Source organism: Chenopodium quinoa, unplaced genomic scaffold (genome assembly GCF_001683475.1).
Source record: "Chenopodium quinoa cultivar QQ74 unplaced genomic scaffold, ASM168347v1, whole genome shotgun sequence".
In the NCBI taxonomy this organism is placed as follows: Eukaryota; Viridiplantae; Streptophyta; class Magnoliopsida; order Caryophyllales; family Amaranthaceae; genus Chenopodium; species Chenopodium quinoa.
Genome location: NW_018745275.1, coordinates 1,364,169 through 1,383,267, shown reverse-complemented (window position 1 = coordinate 1,383,267; position 19,099 = coordinate 1,364,169). Strand labels below are relative to the sequence as shown.

The 19,099-nt window shown below is 37.1% G+C and overlaps 1 long non-coding RNA gene across 3 annotated transcripts; it reads right to left on the bottom strand.

Moving 5' to 3' along the window:
• Window positions 1-230: 230 nt before the first annotated feature.
• LOC110711436 lies at window positions 231-16,800 on the bottom strand. 3 transcript variants are annotated; one of them, XR_002509356.1, is made up of 14 exons: window positions 16,190-16,800; window positions 13,876-14,200; window positions 8,791-9,610; window positions 8,434-8,706; window positions 7,952-8,332; window positions 7,804-7,875; window positions 5,167-5,317; window positions 3,949-4,018; window positions 3,745-3,831; window positions 2,485-2,625; window positions 1,261-1,533; window positions 561-1,164; window positions 356-466; window positions 231-270 (listed from the first exon to the last, which is right to left on the bottom strand). It is a non-coding gene; the product is annotated as an uncharacterized LOC110711436 (long non-coding RNA). The 3 variants fall into 3 exon arrangements; XR_002509357.1 differs by having other exon boundaries at window positions 14,112-14,200; XR_002509358.1 differs by having other exon boundaries at window positions 16,227-16,800.
• Between the last annotated feature and the right edge of the window lie 2,299 nt (window positions 16,801-19,099).

Below are 19,099 nucleotides of genomic sequence, written 5' to 3'. Positions count from 1 at the left end.
CATGTAAGCCCCATTTGACATACCTCATCAAGCTGTAGTGTGTCTATACAACGACTCACTATGTCAAACATGAATCTCATCACGTATAGGCCACAATCAAATCCGTTATCTTGTTGTGCGCACTAGCATAGGAACAAAGAACATGAATCAAACATACATATATAGCAAATTAGTAACTCTTTACGCATTGTTTATTACGAAAATCACAATATCATGTGGCATTACCATGTGGGACCTTGAGGAGCTCGACAATTTTTCTTCTTCATAACACTATAGAAAAGTAAATTCAAATTTGGTTAGTATGACTAATAAATGAGTTAGGTAATGATAATCAACACTAGGTAGCTTTATTTACTTTTGCAGTATGGACTTCACAAGAAGCTTTTTTGGATGAGGGAATCGAGCTGAATCAAAAAGGAAGATTGTGTTATTGGAAACACAAATCACTAGCAAGGCCCAATGCAAACTACATAAATTCACAATAGACAAATAAATCAATTATTAGCCATGTACAACATATAATCAGGGGAAACAAATGAATTTGACATGGTTACACATACTCCTCATAACATGGGGCCAATATGAACTTATCTCCCGCACGCACTGATTCCTTGATACTCCGTTCAACATAGTACAACATGTCAAGGTGGTTGCCTAAGATTCTAGGTGTGGAGTTCTGCTCGGGGCATAACCACGAATCAATGTCACATAAGTGCTCCTGTAGTGCTTTGCATGCATGATAATAGAATATTAATGGAAAAATAAACGACAATCACTGCTAATCTGAATAACATACTTTGAGCGGCATTGAATTACCTCATGAATGTTTGAATGAGGGAAATGTTAATCATTGATCCACTTAGAAATTCCTTCACATCTTCTTTGCTGAGCCATGCAATTGCATCGTCATCACAGTGGAACAATGCCTTAGGTAGTGCAACTTGAACGAGAGTGTCACTAGGCAACATACTAACACGGTTGTGTAGATAAGTTAAATCTTCAGAGAGCGATTGAAGGACCGTGTCTGCAATAAGTGGAGTTGCTTGCATAGCTGAACCTCTTGAAGAGTTCTTCTTCGACGCTTTTTCACTCTCCGACCGTTTGATCAATGCTTTTAGGCTACTCCACCCTCCTTCTCTTTGAAGTTTGGCTTTTCTTCGAAATCTGATATAGCAAATCTCCCAATTGGTTAGAAAATAAATCCATCCAACTCTTGTGAAGACAACCGGCATAGAGTAAAGAGTGAACCCAAAACCTTACCTCGTTGATCAACCTTACCCAATCACATGGCCATTGCACAAAGCTACCTTTCGCTTCCCAGAGTGTAGTCATCCCATCCTCCGCTACGGGCACCGGTACTGGGATGTACTCGAACCCCGCAACCACATAATTGATCCCGACCGAGTAATGTTGTGGCCTTAGCGGTCGCGAATGGACCGTACCACTGGTCGGTTGTGCACTAGCATACGCAACCAACTGCAAAGGTCCACTGTTTGATATCCCCGGGTGTAGAAGTGCACAACGGGTCTCTTCCTACACCAATTTGGAAGATCACTTACAATTGAGCACCAAACATATCACAAGTGGCCAAGCATCCACAAACAATAAAAAAAAAACCGAAAACAAAACAAGTGAAGGCAAAAAACTTTTCTAGTTAACACCACAACACCGAACTCACCTACACAAACAAGCAACACACACAGTAGAGAGAAGCACCCAAACAACACAAAAAACAGCAACACACTCAAACAGTAAACAGCAACACAGCAGCCAACAAACACAGACACAGCAACACAAAAACAACAACACTCAAAACAGAAAATAACAAACTAGCAGCCTGCAAACAGCAACACAAAAACGGAAACAGCAACACAGAAACAGCAGCACAGGCACAGCAGCACAGAAACAGCAAGACAGCACACTAAGCGAAAAACATAAACAGGCACCAGTTCAAACCACCCAATGGGCACCGATTTTGAACCGTTGGGTATTTGAGGGATGCCAAATCTTTGAAGATTTGCAAAGATTTGGCTCCGGTTCAAAACCGGTGGCTATTTAAAGATTTGGCATCGGTTAACCGGTGCCAATTACCCATGGCGCGCTATTCTTTTTATTATTTCAATACAATAGGCACCGGTTTTGACTTAGAACCGGTGCCAAAAGTCCCCCAAAATATTTTTAAAAAAAACTTTTAGCACCGGTTCTTTTCCAAAACCGGTGCCAAAAATGCCTAAAAAAAATAATTTTTTTTTTTTTTTTGCATTTTTTTCACTTAAATTGTACCAAATACTTATATATAATCATAATATACATAGAACACATATATTTTCTTCAATAACTTGTAATATTACACTTTAAAAAAAAAAAAACACTTGAGATTTCAGTTGAATGCTGAACACATATGACAACTCAGCAACATAGCAGCACTGCAGCAGGTGGCAACAACCCCCAGCAAAACAGGCCAACAGGTGGCAACAGACCAACCTGCAGAAAACATTAGGCACCAGCAGCAGCTACACTAAAAGAAAAATAGCAACACCCCTGCAACAGGCAGCCTAACAACAGCAGCAACAGCTTCAAAAGGCAAGCACTAAACCCCACACAGGCCACAAGCACAGCAGCACCCTGAAGCCAAGAACAAGGATGCACTTATTATTATTTCAGTAGTCCAAGCAAACCAAACCTGACATGCAATTATATAAGAAGGGATTAAAGATCAACACTATTCATGAAAAGCAAAATGTTAAACTTTAGCCCGGCAGACAATGCTTCTTTACATATGGAGCAACTACCAAACAAAATCCACTAATTCAAACATAAATAAGGAAGTAAAAATATAAATAAATGTCAAAGTGTACATTTGTAAGTCTCTCTCTTCTATACAGGCATAAATCATTAGAAACTTAGAAGTTGGATAACTTTTCATATAAAGTTAAAGTAATAAAGATTAAGGTTTAAGTACCAGACAATGCTTGAAGATTGAGGCCTCAAATATTCACAAAAGGTTGAATCAGAAATTCAGAGTTAATTCATAGAAAATTGGAGGTTTGGTGCCTTTATAGTCCAGAATAACTCCTTCACACAGGATGCTTAATTTATTTTTGTTCCCCCGTTGCTGATAGATAATGAAACTGTGACACTTCCCATCAACCTTCTCAAAGGAGATGTTATAATGTCCAGAATACCTTTATCACACAGAATGCTAAAGTTATCTATGCTTCCTCATTACTAATGGATAAAGAAACCATGAAACTTCCCATCAACTTAATCATACCTCCATCTAACTTAAAACTGCATAAAAACGATGACACCTAACACGTATCCATGCCTCCATTGATACAAAAAACATTTTTAAAAGAAAGTTTAAAGCTTTCCGGTTCCCAAAACATTCTCCCACAAATACCTTCTTAAATGTGAATTATCACCGACCAAACTAATTTTAGATTAAATAAACAAACTTTATTAAATACAAATTCATTTAATGCATATATAAAACAAGATACACAAATTAGTTTTCTGATCAACACATTTGTAACCCACCACGATGACAATCTAGATCTACACACCAATCCAAGTTTCAACTTCAATCCAGTTCTCAGCTAATATGCATAGCTAATTTAAGAAGCACACACAGTAAGCATAGCTAATTTATAGAGTTTTTAGGTTAAAAACCAAAGTTAAGTCAGTATCTGAATATTACATATGTTACCAAGTTTGCAAATAAGATGATGCTTAGAAACTTACCATATATTCAAATATAAAAAACAACTCATTATTTTCTCGTACTTCTTTCAGCTTTATGATGTTGGGGTGACTCATTCTACGGAGGGACTGCAAAAGAAGTAGATGGCTTGTCAGGGCACTATCACAGCATGAAAGTAAATAGTGCTACAAACAAAGCCTGTAGTATTCAATGTTTCACATTAGCCATGGTAAACGTAAAAATACCTTCACTTCCCTCAAATTTAAACATTCTTCCCAAAAAATAGAAATTCCTCTTCAATTTGTTGACAGTAACCTGTAAATAAAAGGAACAGTCCATCGATCAATCTGACAAACCAGGTCTAACAACAAATTCAAACCTCAACCATCAATATATGATATAATACTATCACAAAATCAAAAAAGAAGCAAATACATAAGAAGCAAGTATAAAAGATCCACACAAATCACAACTAAACAAAAGAGAGAGCAATAACAGCCTTTTCTAATTTGAAAAAGGGTTCACTGTGGTCCATTTAGGTTGAGAAAAAGCAGGTCACGGTAAAGGGTTTGCCATAAAAAAATTGAGTTATTTAGGCTTTAAGCAGCAAAATCTTCCGGAAGTGCTTGTATGCCAGAAAAACAAGTGAAAGAGATATGTGTGCCAGAAAAAGAACAAAAGGAGATTAAAGTCCTAAATTTGAAAGATGAACCTATCGATGACTCACTGTCAAAGCAAGAACTAGTAGAAATAGTCAGACCACTGATGATTCAACAATGAGAGAGCCTGAAGACTTGTCAGTGGATTTAGAGGCTATCACTTCTACAGCAACGACCGAGACAAGCACAGAACCAACGAATTATTCTGAGCCTTCCTCACAAACAATAAAATATAAAACCAAGGTGCAGGATTTAAAATCCACTGAGTTCCATGAGCTGACAAAAAGTTCTCAGGAGGCACCAGAGCCTAAAGGTGAGGAGCTGAGCTAGCTAAATTAGTAATGCCTAAGTAAAAAATATGGCTAATAATAGGCAGAAGTAATGCCAGTATGGCCATATCAATTTAATGAAGCAGAAACTGCTCTAATTTCTCTTTAGTCACATATTAGGCAAGAGATGAGGATTAACGCCCATGCTAAATAATTCAATTGCTCGAGGATATTAACAACATCAATGATTTAAATAAAAAATAACAACATTATATTTTAAGAATTTTCATCCTCAAGTGAAGCTATCATGTCCTGCAGCCACTAATAATAGACATATGGTTGACAAGAATAGTGAAATCTATTCTACAAACATTTTCATGCACAGTATTTATTAAGACAAAGATAACATAATAGATATGAAGCAAGTTCACTATGATGATCCCCCCCTCTGACAATCGATGCATTATAGTATAAAAACTTGAAGATCAGAATTCAAACTAACAATTCAAACAAAAAAAGACGTACAAAAACATACCAAGGTGCAAAGAACTCTACAGCCCAAACACCTTTGCTGTTAAATCATCAAAGTTACGTGAGTTTGGTTCAACTGATGCACTGGGCTGAGATGACTTTTCACTTGATCCTCCTGCTTTTCCATTTAAATGATCCTTCATAAGTGCATTTACCTGCACACAACTCACACATCTCAACATTTGTGTGTTCTCTTTCCAAAAAATAATTCAGACTATGCTTGCCAAATATGCATCAATAGTTTAATGCATCAACCACTTCAATTCAATCCAAGTAAAACAACAATACCAAGACCAATTCAAACAACAATTCGAACAACAACAATCCAGCAACACCCCAAAACCAATTCAAACAAGAAAACAACAGCCCAACACCAGTTCGAATAACAACAAGTAAACAACATCCCCACCCGTACACCAATTCAAACAATAAGTAAACAACATCTGAACACCAATTCTAACAACAACAAGTAAACAATACCCCAACAATAACAACTCGAACATCAATTCCCAATACTGATTTCATCCTAATTTCATCGAATTACCACTAAAAAAGTGTTAGTGCTGCATGTGATCGAATAAAACCAGCACCCCCTTGTTATCAGGGCATGAGTGACACCCATTTAGAAAAAAAGAATACACAATAAGAACAAATGAAAATATAAGAGGCTTACTTCAACATCATCAGATCCAAGATAAGTAGATAAAACTATAAGCTAGAAAAGCTACATTCTTTCTTTCCTTGCTGTATAATTTCAATGAAATGTAGCTTAATAATTTAAGCCAAAGTACATAACAAAGTCAAAATTCTATGAAAGAAGCAAAATTTATGACTTCAAGGAAATTCAACAAAGGATTTCTATAATCAATTAGGCTTACGTTATTGGTATTAGTAAAAAAAAATTTGGCAATCAAGCATAAATTGACAAACCATTATACTGTATTTCCTCTGTGCAAACACTCCTTTCAACCCATACTACTTACATATAATTGAAAATTTACAGTAGTAATTGAAAATTTAGTTTTTGTCTTAATTTATCATGAGATTTCTAGCCCTATAATCAGTCCTACCCTCATTTCAAAACGCACACATCTCATTACTCAAATTGGTGTATACTCCATTAATAAAACTATATATATATTTCTAGGTTTTCTAAATATTTCTCGATTTTTATTGATTGTTATTTTTGTTTTCTGAATATATATATATATATATATATATATATATATATATATATATATATATATATATATAAAATAATGTTCATATAATCCTCATAAAACCTAGGAATTCAACCAAAAAAAACCAAAAAAATAACAATCGAAAAATATTCAGAAACCCTAGAAATTCTACCCAAAAAAAGCAAAAAATAAAACAATCAATTAAAGTCGAAAAATATACAGAAAACATAGAAATTCAACCCAAAAAAAAATCTTAAAAAAAGTAAGCAATTAATAAAAATCAAAAAACATTCAAAAACCTAAAAATTAACAAATGAGTACAAAAGGGGAAATTACCAGAAGAATGAAGGCATCGTCGTCTTCGTCAAGGATTCACAAAAGACACCCACAAATCAAGGCAAAATTTTAAGAATCGCCATTAAATTGATGAAAATGGAATACAGAGTAGCATACCAAATTAACAAAATTGTAAGACTAAACCCTAGACAAGAAGTTGATGATCTAAACAAAATGGTACCACCATTGGAGGAGACAAAGGTCAGAAGCCGCTAAGAGCACTTTTGAAACTCCTTTCGATCGAGGGTTCAAGAAGACCCTTCAATGGAGAAATTCGAGTACGCTTCAATGGAGGAGAGAGAGAGAGGCAGATCAGATGAGAGAGGAAGAAAGATCGAGGAAATGAAAGCAAGAGAAAGAAAGATGAGTATATTCAGGTTTTTTTTTTTAATTTTACAATAGATTTCCCACCGGTTCGAACCGAACTGGTTCCAAGTCCCTTTCTCCCCTTTTTTTTAAAATAAAATATCTTTTTTATTTGGCACCAGTTTGAACTGGTGCTGAAAAGATAATTTGCCATCAGTTTGGCTAGAACCGGTGCCAAAAGCTTATTTTCAAATCTCGCCCGTTTTTTTAACCACCGGTTTTCAAAAATCGGTACCAAAGGTAGGGTGCGTTTGTCATTTTTTCTACTAGTGGCAACAGCAACACAGCAACAGCAGCACAGAAACAACAAGACAACAACAGCAGCACAGAAATAGCAACAGCACCACAGAAACAACAACAGCACATAAACAATTGCAGCACAGAAACAAAAACAACAACAGAAACGGAAACAACAACAGCAGTAAAAACAGAAACAGAAACAGAAATAGCAACAGCAGCACAGAAACAGCAACACAGTAACAACAGACATCACAACAGACATTAGACAGCACAACAGAACAGTAGCAGACAGCACAATACAGCAACATAGAAACAGCAACAGCACCACAGTAGTAGCAGACGCAAGCAGCATACAGAAGCAGTAGACAAAAGCAGGTAGACACAGGCACATAGCAGACAGGCAGGGGGAAGCAGGTAGACACAGGCACACAGCAGACACGTAAGCAGCATACAGAGCTATCTTATCATGTCAACGCTTACAAAGAACTAAACAAATTACAAAGAACTAAACCAATTACCTGTAACTCTGGAAAGTGAACCGGTGTTGGATTATGAAGCTCCCTCGAGTCCGCATGTGTAGGAGTACAAACCTGCAATAGTAAGTTAATAATGCCACGTTAGATCTCACGTAACTCAATATGCTAAAACTAATAGATATGAAACTACCTTATCATCGTCTCCATGTATCTCATCTTCTCCTTATCATTGTGGGTGACTACATGAGTTGACCAATGTAGTCACGGGGAAAGGCAAGCCCGGCAAGTTCAGTTTCTTCGCCCAAGAATTGAATTCTTCTCGCATCACGTTGCGCACTTGTTCCTTAATTGATGCCACCGTGGCATCCAAGTCAACCGGTGAGTTCACACTTGCTCGGGATCTTCCTGATTTGGTATATTCTGGACCCATCACCTTTTCCTATCCTAGCAAGGTCCCTCCCGCACCTAATACCCGTCCTAGATGGTAGGGATTTCCCAAAGCCAAGGTGAAAGGGTCCTTCTCTAGTGTTGGGACCAGCTTACCTTGAACCAGTTCTTCAGTGTACTCAAGCTGTAGCAAAACCAAAAAGGCAACATGAATATAGTTAATGTTTTTGTAAAGTGATATTTATGCTAAAGCTTCATAATGTACACTAGTTCATAGTTTCTTACGAGTTTATCTGCCATTTCTTTGGTTTCCGGAGCATTGATGACCCATTTTCCGGTTTTCTTGTCACGCGAATGCAGAGAACAAATTAAATCGCTAGCACTACTCACCAACGTATTGGTCATGGAATCAGAGGCTTCTTTGGAGTAACCTAGAAGCGCAGTGGGGTATACATCCTCCTTCACCCACGTTTCCCTCCATTCACCAAATGTTTTAGGCCCCATACGATGGGTGTATTGCCTCTGCATTGCATTTTTGGAATTTTGCTCCCTCAGTTCCTACATAATTAGACATGTTAGTATCATTACTTAAAAAAGAGTTAATATATTATACAATTGTCAATCAGATTTACTTAAACTTACAATTGCTTCCTTTTTACTTTTTTGAAGAACGAAAGCTTTCCAATCATCCTTCGATACGCTTGGCCATTTTTGCCAGGGGAGTTGCTCTTCCTCGATGACTTCATCATCATTGCAACCTCCTTTTTTTTTCTTTGGTCTTCTCACCCTTGTCTTTGTGATCCACGTACGAACTAAGAGGGTCTTAAAGCCTCTAAATCTTTCCGCCAGTAAAGATTCAAACACCCTTCGCTTGGCGGCATCATTAGGAATGTTAAACACACTCTGCAAGCACAAATAAAAGAGATTATTAGTTTCCCCTTTTAAATAACAATATAGTGAAGGTATTCATAATTGTGTGCAAACAAAACACTTGCCCGAAGACACTTCCTGCCAACCAAGAGGAATGGGGATTTTGCGCGCACAAATCCCAATGTGAATAGCGTATTGGCGACGCCATTTGCCTGTAGGTTGGCCTGCCTTGTTATAATCCAAGGCCATGGGACCGACGGGTTTCTTCAAACTTGTCGTCGGACCCCTCGCCTTTTTCTTAGCCGGTGCCTTCACCCCTCCTCCACTTTGTCCTTGGCTTTGAGTGCGGGAAGTAGGGCTCTCACCAACCGTCTCAGAAACTGCATTATTGATAGGAGGCGCTTGTTCAGCTAAAATCTCAAAGTCATCAAGCTTACGCTCCAACTCATCCTAAGCCTGATCTTCTGCCTCACCCAAATCAGGCTCCTTGTTCACATCATACAGCTCGTCCTCATCCTCAGTAAAATCATCATCATCCTCTACATCCTCGACACAAATACGGTCCTGATCGTCCGCCATGAGATGTAAACATCTTCCATTACAAACATAACACGTTATTAGTTGTAATATAAATAAATTTGAAAGGTAAAGTTATAATCAAATATAAATTGCTGAATTATAATACAAATCAACATAGAAGATGGGCAACTGCAGGTCGTTTTTATTCCATATTTCAAATGTTTTAAAAGTTACTTCATTCATTTAAAAGAAAATGTGAAAAATGGGCAAGTAATTTAACACTTTCATTCATTTTCACCTAACCTGTGATTTAAACTTTTAACGCCTACAATTTCAAAATTGCTGAAAAATATTACCTCAATCTAATATTACACTTTCATTCGTTGTGGTTTGATCGCATATAATTGGCTTGGTCGTCTATGTCATTTGTTACAACAGGTCTAGGAACAGTGAAAGGTGCCGAGTCATCAAACGCATCATATTCTTCCTCATCCTCGACATCTCCAATGCCTAGGATTCCTCTTTTTCCAGCTAGCACAATAGACCATTTTCAATCGGCTGGGTCGGTTACGTAAAACACTTGCTTAGCTTGAGATGCAAGGATGAATGGTTCCGCACAATCATTTAGATGGCCAAGATCTACAAGAGTAAAGTCATCATATTTGACGTTACGCCTGATATTATCAACCCACTTACATTGGGAAAGAGCAACCACGAAGTTACAATAATCAAGCTCCCATATTTCTTGAATTCGACCATAGTATGATAACTCTACATCAACGAGGTGATTTATCCTTAGCACTTGCAAACTCCCTTGACGATGCCACAAGCGTTACACCACTTTTTTGGGTCGAGGAAGATTCCAAATCCTGACGCTCAGTCCAAAGTGTGTACCCATTTATGTCATATCCCTCAAATGAGCGAACATCATCCCTAGGTTCATAAGCAAGCCACCTTGCTGTATCTGTGACACTCTCATCCATTCCACCCATCACTCGATCATGAAACCAACTCAAAAACTTCTTATTATGCAACTACATCAGTTCCCTTTCATCTTTCGATGGAAATTCATCACGCAAACTAGCCATGTGCTCGTCTAAATATGGGTGAACATCTGCAACATGGTGCGACACATGTAGGTGTGCTCGTAAGAACTTATCTCGATCAGGTGACATTCCTTTCGACCCGATTGTGCCATGACCATCAAGTCTCCCTTCATTTCAAGAAGTAGGAATACCAATAGGTTCAGCAACGGCTCTATAGTCGGCCACAAAATTACCAATCTCCTCAGCCACGGTCCCTTGAATCATACTTCCTTCCGGGTGAGCCTGATTCCTTACCTTATTTTGCAATGTTCCCATGTGTCTTTCAAAAGGATAGCACCACCTCATGAACACTGGACCTCACAATTTAATCTCACGCACCAAATGAAGAATCAAATGCACCATTATGTCAAAAAATGAGGGTGGGAAGTACATCTCAAATTTGCACAAAGTCACAACCACATCCGCCTGTAAAGAATCAAGTGTAAAAGGATCAAACACTTTTCTGCATATTGTATTGAAAAACAAATAGAGGCTTGTAGTAGCTTCCCTCATGTGCTTTGGTAAAATACCACATATTGCAATTGGTAGGAATACTTGCATCTGAACATGACAATCGTGGGATTTCATACTTGTTAGCTTCAATTCTCTATTTAAGGATACAAATCTTTTCATGTTAGATGCGTACCCTGATGGAACCTTAATGCCGTACAGACATGCACAAAACATCAATTTTTCTACCCTTGACAATGTGTAGCAAGCTGGAGGTAAATAAGTCTTGACATCCTTGGCTTTTCCCGCATATTTCTTCTTCAACGCATCTGTGGCCTTTCTCTTTCCCTTGCTCTTCCCCTTTCCTTTTTTCGAACTCATTTCATTTTCCGTTTCCTGTTCCTTTCCCTTTCTAACCTTTTTCTAAGCCCACAATTCTGGATGAACCCCCATCTTTTCCAATTCTAACCGTGCACCCTTTTCGTCCTTTGTTTTGCCTTGAATATTCATCAGCGTTCCCACGAGAGCATCACACACATTCTTCTCTATATGCATTTCATCAAGACAGTGCCTAACGTCATGTTTTTTCCAGTACATAAGCTTCCAAAAGATTGATTTTTTTTTAAAAGAGAGTAGTTGAGTCGGCAGCTTTTTCTGTTTTCCCAAATACTGTTCGTATACCCTTAACTCGAGCATAAACCTCCTCACCAGTCAATGGCCTAGGCGCAGTTCCCTTTTCCGTTTTCCCATCGAAAGCCTTTTTATGTCTACAGTACGGGTGATCGCTCCTGAGCAACCTTCGAGTATGCACGTACACCTCTTTGTGACAATTATCAAGGTATATGCTTGGGGTGTCATCAATACAAATGGGGAATGATTTTTTTCCTTTGTTCTTGTAACCAGACAAGTTTTCATATGCAAGAAAATCATTAAGGGTCCACATAAGAGCTGCACGCAATGTGAACATCTCATTCTTATAAGCATCAAAAACGGAAACCCCTTTGTCCCACATCTTTCTCAAATCGTCAACAAGTGGCGCAAGATAAACATTTATGTCATTTCCAGGTTGCCTTGGACCCGTTATCAAAAGTGAAAGCATTACGTATTTTCGTTTCATGCACAACCAAGGAGGCAAATTGTAGATCACTAAAAGTATTGGCCATGTGCTGTGTTGGGTACTAAGAGTGCCAAATGGATTCATCCTGTCCATGCACAAACCAAGCCTTAAATTTCTGACTTCATCACCAAATTCCCCAAACTTCATATCAATGTTCTTCCATTGCGGGGAGTCGGCTGGATGCTTCAGCATTCTGTTTTTCTTTCTTCCCTCTGCATGCCACCTCATGATTTTAGCGTCTTTTGGTGTTGAGAATAGACGCTTATACCTTGGAATAATGGAAAGATACCACAAAACCTTAGCAGGAGGTCCCTTTGTACCAACATTGCAACTCATGCGCTTGTAGCGCGACTTTTTGCAATGTGGACACTCCTCCAATTGTTCATATTTGTTTCGATAAAGAATATAATCATTAGGACATGCATGTATCTTCTTATACTCCAAACCAAATGGACACATGAGCTTCTTTGCGTAATAGTAAGACTTAGGAATTTCATTCCCGTCGGGCAAAATCTCACTTAACGCGGTCAACAAAGAAGTAAAATTACTGTCTGTTGACCCATGCTTCAACTTAATCTTAAAAAGTGTTAGCACGGCTGATAGTTTGGAGTATTTTTTTGCACCCAGGATACAAAGGTTTTTTAGAAGCCTCTGATAATGACTCAAACATCACACATCATCTCATCCACCCCTTCATCCTCGACCTCATCCACCTGATCATCCTCAAATCAAGCCTCATCACCATTAACAATAATATGTTCATCATTCCTATATTCCTCGTCCACACGAATGTCATTGCTTCTATCATCATGCACATCATTCCCATCAACATCCCCATTGTACTCTCCTTCTTCACCGTGCCAAATCCACACATAGTATTTAAGCCTAAACCCAAGACAAAGTACATGATCTCTAATGATATCAACATTATTGACCACCTTCACATTATTACAATCAACACAAGGACAATAGAGCCAATCAACACTCATTCTGCGCTGATAAGATGAAGCCCTCTCGCAAAACTCTTGAACCCCATCAAAGAATTCCAATGTATCACGTCTACCATACATCCAGCCACGATCCTTCTCCATTAAGTAAATTATCTCTAAACATGGCAACATATTACGAATAATGTATAATTGCTACATCTATTATATATGTAAATCAAATTCAAACACACACCATACATATAACATTCATATAGATACAAAAGTGCATATATGCTTCCAAAGGGTCCTTATCACTCCAACCTAACCCATCCTTGAACGTGTAATCTCACTAGTGAATATATGTCGACTTTTCAATTTTATGGAAAATCCGGCAGCATTTCCCCCCAGTTCTCCAAGTACACGATGTAGGTAATAACTTACCCACATATGTACCCAGAGAACATGGTGAGGAAATAGTAAGCCAAGATGTTCCTTAAAATCGAAAAAAAAGACATACATTCACCACCTAAGTGAGAGTAAACGTTCAAGAACAGTCCCAACCGAAGGCTATTTAAGATTTTCTCCTAATGAGAAAGCCTTGAACGGGTATCTAGGCGTATGATGATGCAAGCATTTCATATATTGTTGTATTTATTTGTCGTTAAATAATACACAAGTCGTAATAGCATGAAAAAACTTTTATTAAAACAATAAAGAGAAAGAAATATAGCTTATTAGTAAAGTGTATAATTCATACTAATATAGCAAGTACAATGGATGTATTGTTTCTAACTTCTCACTTGAGCGAAATGTGTAGTCTTCAAGCTTATAAACATGTGCTTCAATTCACATATGAATCTATAAAAATTTAAAACAAAAAACAAAAGTCTGGGGTTATGCATTGATCTTAATCAAACTCACCATACAAGAAAGAATTTATACAAAATTTGTATTCTAACACTTTAATATACGAAATATTAGCATGAGTAACACCTCAGCTATAGTCTCGGTCTCGAGCAAATGTCTTAACATTCTACCAGAATGTCACATGGCAGCAACTACGCCATGGCACCCAAAAGCCTCTGTAGAAACCAGCAACTTACATTAGCAGAATTCAACAACGCTGCTCTTGAACCAATTCATAAAGAAAAAGAGCATATGCAAATTACACTACAAAGTAGTCTTGAACAGATGCAAATTACACTACAAACCCTATATTACCATAACCCTGAAATTACTAAATTGAACAGAAAATCAACAAAAAACCCTAGATTGCAAAAGAAAATCAATGAATTCGCACAACCACAAGAAATACCTTACCTCGAAGCTTGTTCAATGGAAGTGAGAAAGCTCATAATCGGCCTCAATGGAGAATATAGAGCACGTTCAATGGCGTGAGTTGTTCAATGGCGTGAGTTCAACGGAGGCCAGGCTTGGTTCAATGTAGGTGCTGCTTCAATGGAGTGAGAATGTGCGTAAACCACTTCAATGGAGAGAGAGACTTGCTTCAATGGAGTGCAGAAGGAGATGCGAAAACTAAGAGGGAAATCAAGGGGGAAGAGCAGGAGATGCGAAAATGAGAGGGAAAACGATTAGGAGAGGGATGAGCAAGAGATGCGAAAATGGGAGGGAAAACGAGATGGAAAGGGATGCGAAAATGCTAGCTGATTCTATGGAGTGCATAAGGAGAAGAGCAGAACGAACGAAGAAGAGGGAAAGCAAGGGAAAAAGAAAGAAGAAGAAAGTTAGCATTAACCCGAATTTTTTTAAACAGTTGGCACCAGTTTTGTTTAGAACCGGTGCTAAATCCCTTTTCTGCTTTTTTTTTTCTTTTTTTTTTCCTTGTAATTGGCACCGGTTTGAACCGGTGCCAACTAGTTGATTTGGCACCGGTTTAAGAGGAACCGGTGCCAAAAGTCATTAAGCATATCTCGCCCATTTCCTTTGCCACCGGTTTTCAAGAATCGGTGCCAAAGGTGTGTTGCCTAATTCATTTTTTTACTAGTGTAATAATGTAATAAAAGGCCAATTCCCCGGCAATGGCGCCAAAATTTGATACAACTATCGCGTGTCTACCAAAAAAAACCTAACTAAAACCTCCTAAAATGTAGTAGGGTAAGCTAGGGTCGATCCCACTGAGAATTAGATTATCAAATTATTACTTGTGTATGTTAAAAACCCCTGATTTAAAGATGAGCTAATATATAAAACTACGGACTTGAAAATGAGCTTAGTACGGTGATATATAACTAAAAGTAATAATAAATATTAAAAATCAAGAATGACAAAATAGGGATCGGCAGATATATTATAGCATTGGAATACCAATTGTTCATCAAATTACATAAATCATGCATATATCTTGATGATAACTAATGAATACCAACTAGTATCCAAAACTTCTCTTAATTGCAAGTAAACCAAACAAGCTCTTGGAATATTGTCTAACTAACTAACAATCTAGAACAAGCTCTCTAGACTTGATTAATTAGCAGCGTTAATTAGTAAGGAAGTAGCTAACTTAAGCCACAAATCTCACAAGCTCGGATTTGTGCAACTTAAAGGCTTGATAATCATAGGAATCGGACAAGCTTCAGTCACCCATCAAACACCTAAGGGCTACTAAGGAATATTAATCCAGACAATTACGTATCACAAATAAATATTATAGCAATTAAACTAGCAAACTATACTCAAGATGGCCAGTCTAAAATATAACTCAACTAATTTATATCAATACAACAGATTATCACTCCAATCAATATATAAACATAATAAGCTCAAATAATAACACTCTTATTCTCACAACACAATAATCCAATGTATACTATATCTCCGTCCCGTATTAAATCTAGCCTAACATATTCAGAATTGAAATACTAACAATGACACTTACATAAATCATATTTCTGAAGTAGAAGATAAATAACTATAATAAGATAAACTGTAAAATTATTTGATAAAATCTAATAACCGAATGAAATATTAAAGACAAAAATTAACTTAACAATTATCCATGAATTGAAATTCTTGACGCAAAATTTATAAACTGTCAATTAAACTAAGAGTACCAAATTGATGGATGAAAGAACCATGAACGGTACTCACAACCAAGTTTCGTTGCTACTACCAGAACACCACCCGGCTATCCTCGAAAATGTCGCTCCAAAGTACTGTTTTCAATCTCACTAAATTTGCTGATTTTGTAGCAATTGGAGCTCCAAAACGCTGCAGCTTTTCTTCGGGTTCTATTATAAATTTCGCTGCCCAGCAATTCCCGTAGCAAATGAAAAATTACGGAACACAACTAAGTCACCTTGACTCTGGCTACTTCGCTTCACCGCCGCTGCACTGCTGCTCTGAGTTCGTTCTGGTTGTGTTGCTGAATTTTGCTGCCCAGACTGTCACCTCTTCTCGCATGCAATTCAACTTCCTTCCTCTGTCATTTGGTACCCTCCAAACCCCCTTCGTTTTCTGCTGAAATACAGCCTCCCTTCTATTTCGGTGTAGCTGATCTCCAGCTAATCCGAGTTTCTTGTTCCAATTATTATCCACTTTCATCTTTATCCCTTGCTTGACATTTAAATCCCAGAAATTTCGCTCAAGGTGGTTTGTTTTGTGTGTTAAAGGCAATAACAGTGAGAACAAAGAAGAGTTTTGAGCTCTGTGACATATTGTTATATTTTTAGCCCAACTATAAATGTTTACCCAGTAAAATAATTTTGGGCTTGAAATACTTGAGAGTCAACCACTTGCAATTTACTTCTCTTAACCGGAAGTGTCGTAAAATGCAATTTGTACCAATACTTTCTTTCCTACACACAAATAAATAAAATTTGTAGTAGTACGTGTCTCGGGAAGAAAATTACTTAATATATCATTAAACCATTAAATATCAATATAAAATCAAGAGTTTAATAGATATAAATATTATATTTTATGACTCTATCACCTCACATTAATGGAAAAATGCTCGCCAAAATAATCTCACGTTTAGGGTACTATTAGTCCACAATGGAACATGATTGCATCCAATATGTCAACAAATGTTCAGATTGCCAAATGTTTGCTAACGTACAACATCTTCCACCATCCGAACTATATAATCTCACTTCCACTTGGGCATTCTCAACTTGGGGAATTGACATTATTAGTAAAATTTCTCCAACAGGAACAGGAGGACACGAGTACGTATTAGTAGCCATCGACTACGTCAGTAGGTGGATCAAGGCCGCCTCTTACGTTAATATAACTTCTAAACATGTCGCAAAGTTTCTCGAACGAAGCATATTTTCCAGATATGAAGTTCCACACGATCTAATTAGTGACCAGGGATCTAAAATCAAAGCAGAAGTTAAATCCCTCTTGGCTCGTTATAATGTAAAACATCATCATTCTTCCCCATATCGACTTCAAATGAATGGAGCAGTAGAATCAGTAAACAAAAACATAACTGTCATAATTAAGAAAATGGTAGAACATTATAAAAACTGGCCGAATAAAATACACTTTGCTCTTAGGGTTTATAGAACGTCCATACGAACATCAATAGAACGTCCATACGAACATCAATAGAGCTTTTATTCCTCAATGAACGACGATTAAAAGCTTTGCATCATGTACAAGTCTACCAACAACGCATTGCGCGACATTTTAATAAACGGGTACGGCCTTGTAATATTAAAGAAGGTGACTTTGTACTAAAAGAGGTTAGAGGTCCTCCAACTAATCCAAGAGGGAAATTTAAGTCCAATTGGATAGGATCGTACCGCGTAATTGAAATTCTATCAAGAGGGGCAGTTAGATTAATAGATATTGGTGGTGACGAAATCCGTCAACTAATAAATATCGATCGCCTTAAAAAATATTACATAAGAATTCTGGATAAACTCGTTCATACAAATATTCTAAATCAAATTTTATAGAATTCAAATAAAAGATTCTAAGTGTTATAAATTTTACCAAACTTCACGGTAAAATTCATAACACTTAGGGGTGGGGGGGTAGACCAAAAAAAATTAATAATAATAAAAATTTCTCGTTTAAGTGTTAAATTTTACCGAACTCCACGGTTAAATTCATAACACTTGGTGGGGGGGGGGGGTAGACAAAAAAAATAATGTCAATCGAAACGAGCCATTCAAGTGTTCAGATTTTTTCGAACTCCACCAAAAATTCCTCACACTTGGGAGAGTAAATAAGATATATAAAAAAAATTCACTTGTTTCAAACCTTGGTTGAAAAAATAACACTCGCAACACAGGTGCCACACACAACTCACAAGGTTACGCCAGGCTGCCACGCGCAACTGAATTAGTTGCGCGCAAGCGCCATCCGATGACGAACTGCGAACTTAATGTTTTACACTCGAAAAAGATTGATTCCGATTTTTACTAGCGATAAAACACAGGGGTATTCAATTCTTATATATATTCGAAAAAAAAATTAAGCTTTGATTTTAATTATTAAACAAAGTTTGATTAATTTTTCATTTAATTCCTACAAGTAGGATTAAAGAAAAAAAAATTAATTTGCACAAGTATTATGATACCTGATTTCGTGATACAAATATGTAGGCAATCTTTGATCCTGTCAAATAAAATAACTAATTAAATAAAAGAGCTCTCTTTATTCCAAAGCATTCAAAAAGTACATCATAGAACTTAGATAGTAGTAGAAAATAAAAATAAAAAAACTTTTAGTAGTGATTACACTCTATTCAAAAAAAAAAAAAAGTACTACTAATATTGTGTAACACCCTAAGGTTTTACTATATCCTCGATCGTGATAGTCAAAGGAGGAGTAGTATCCTTTGTAGTATTGTTAATTGAGACGAACAATACAAGAGGGGGCGTGAATTGTATGTTAATGCCTATTCACTACTTTTGCGGAATTAAAACAGAATATAAAGGAACTTAGCAAAGCACAATAGATTTTACGAGGACACCTTCCAGTATGAGGAAATTTTCCAAGGCCCAACT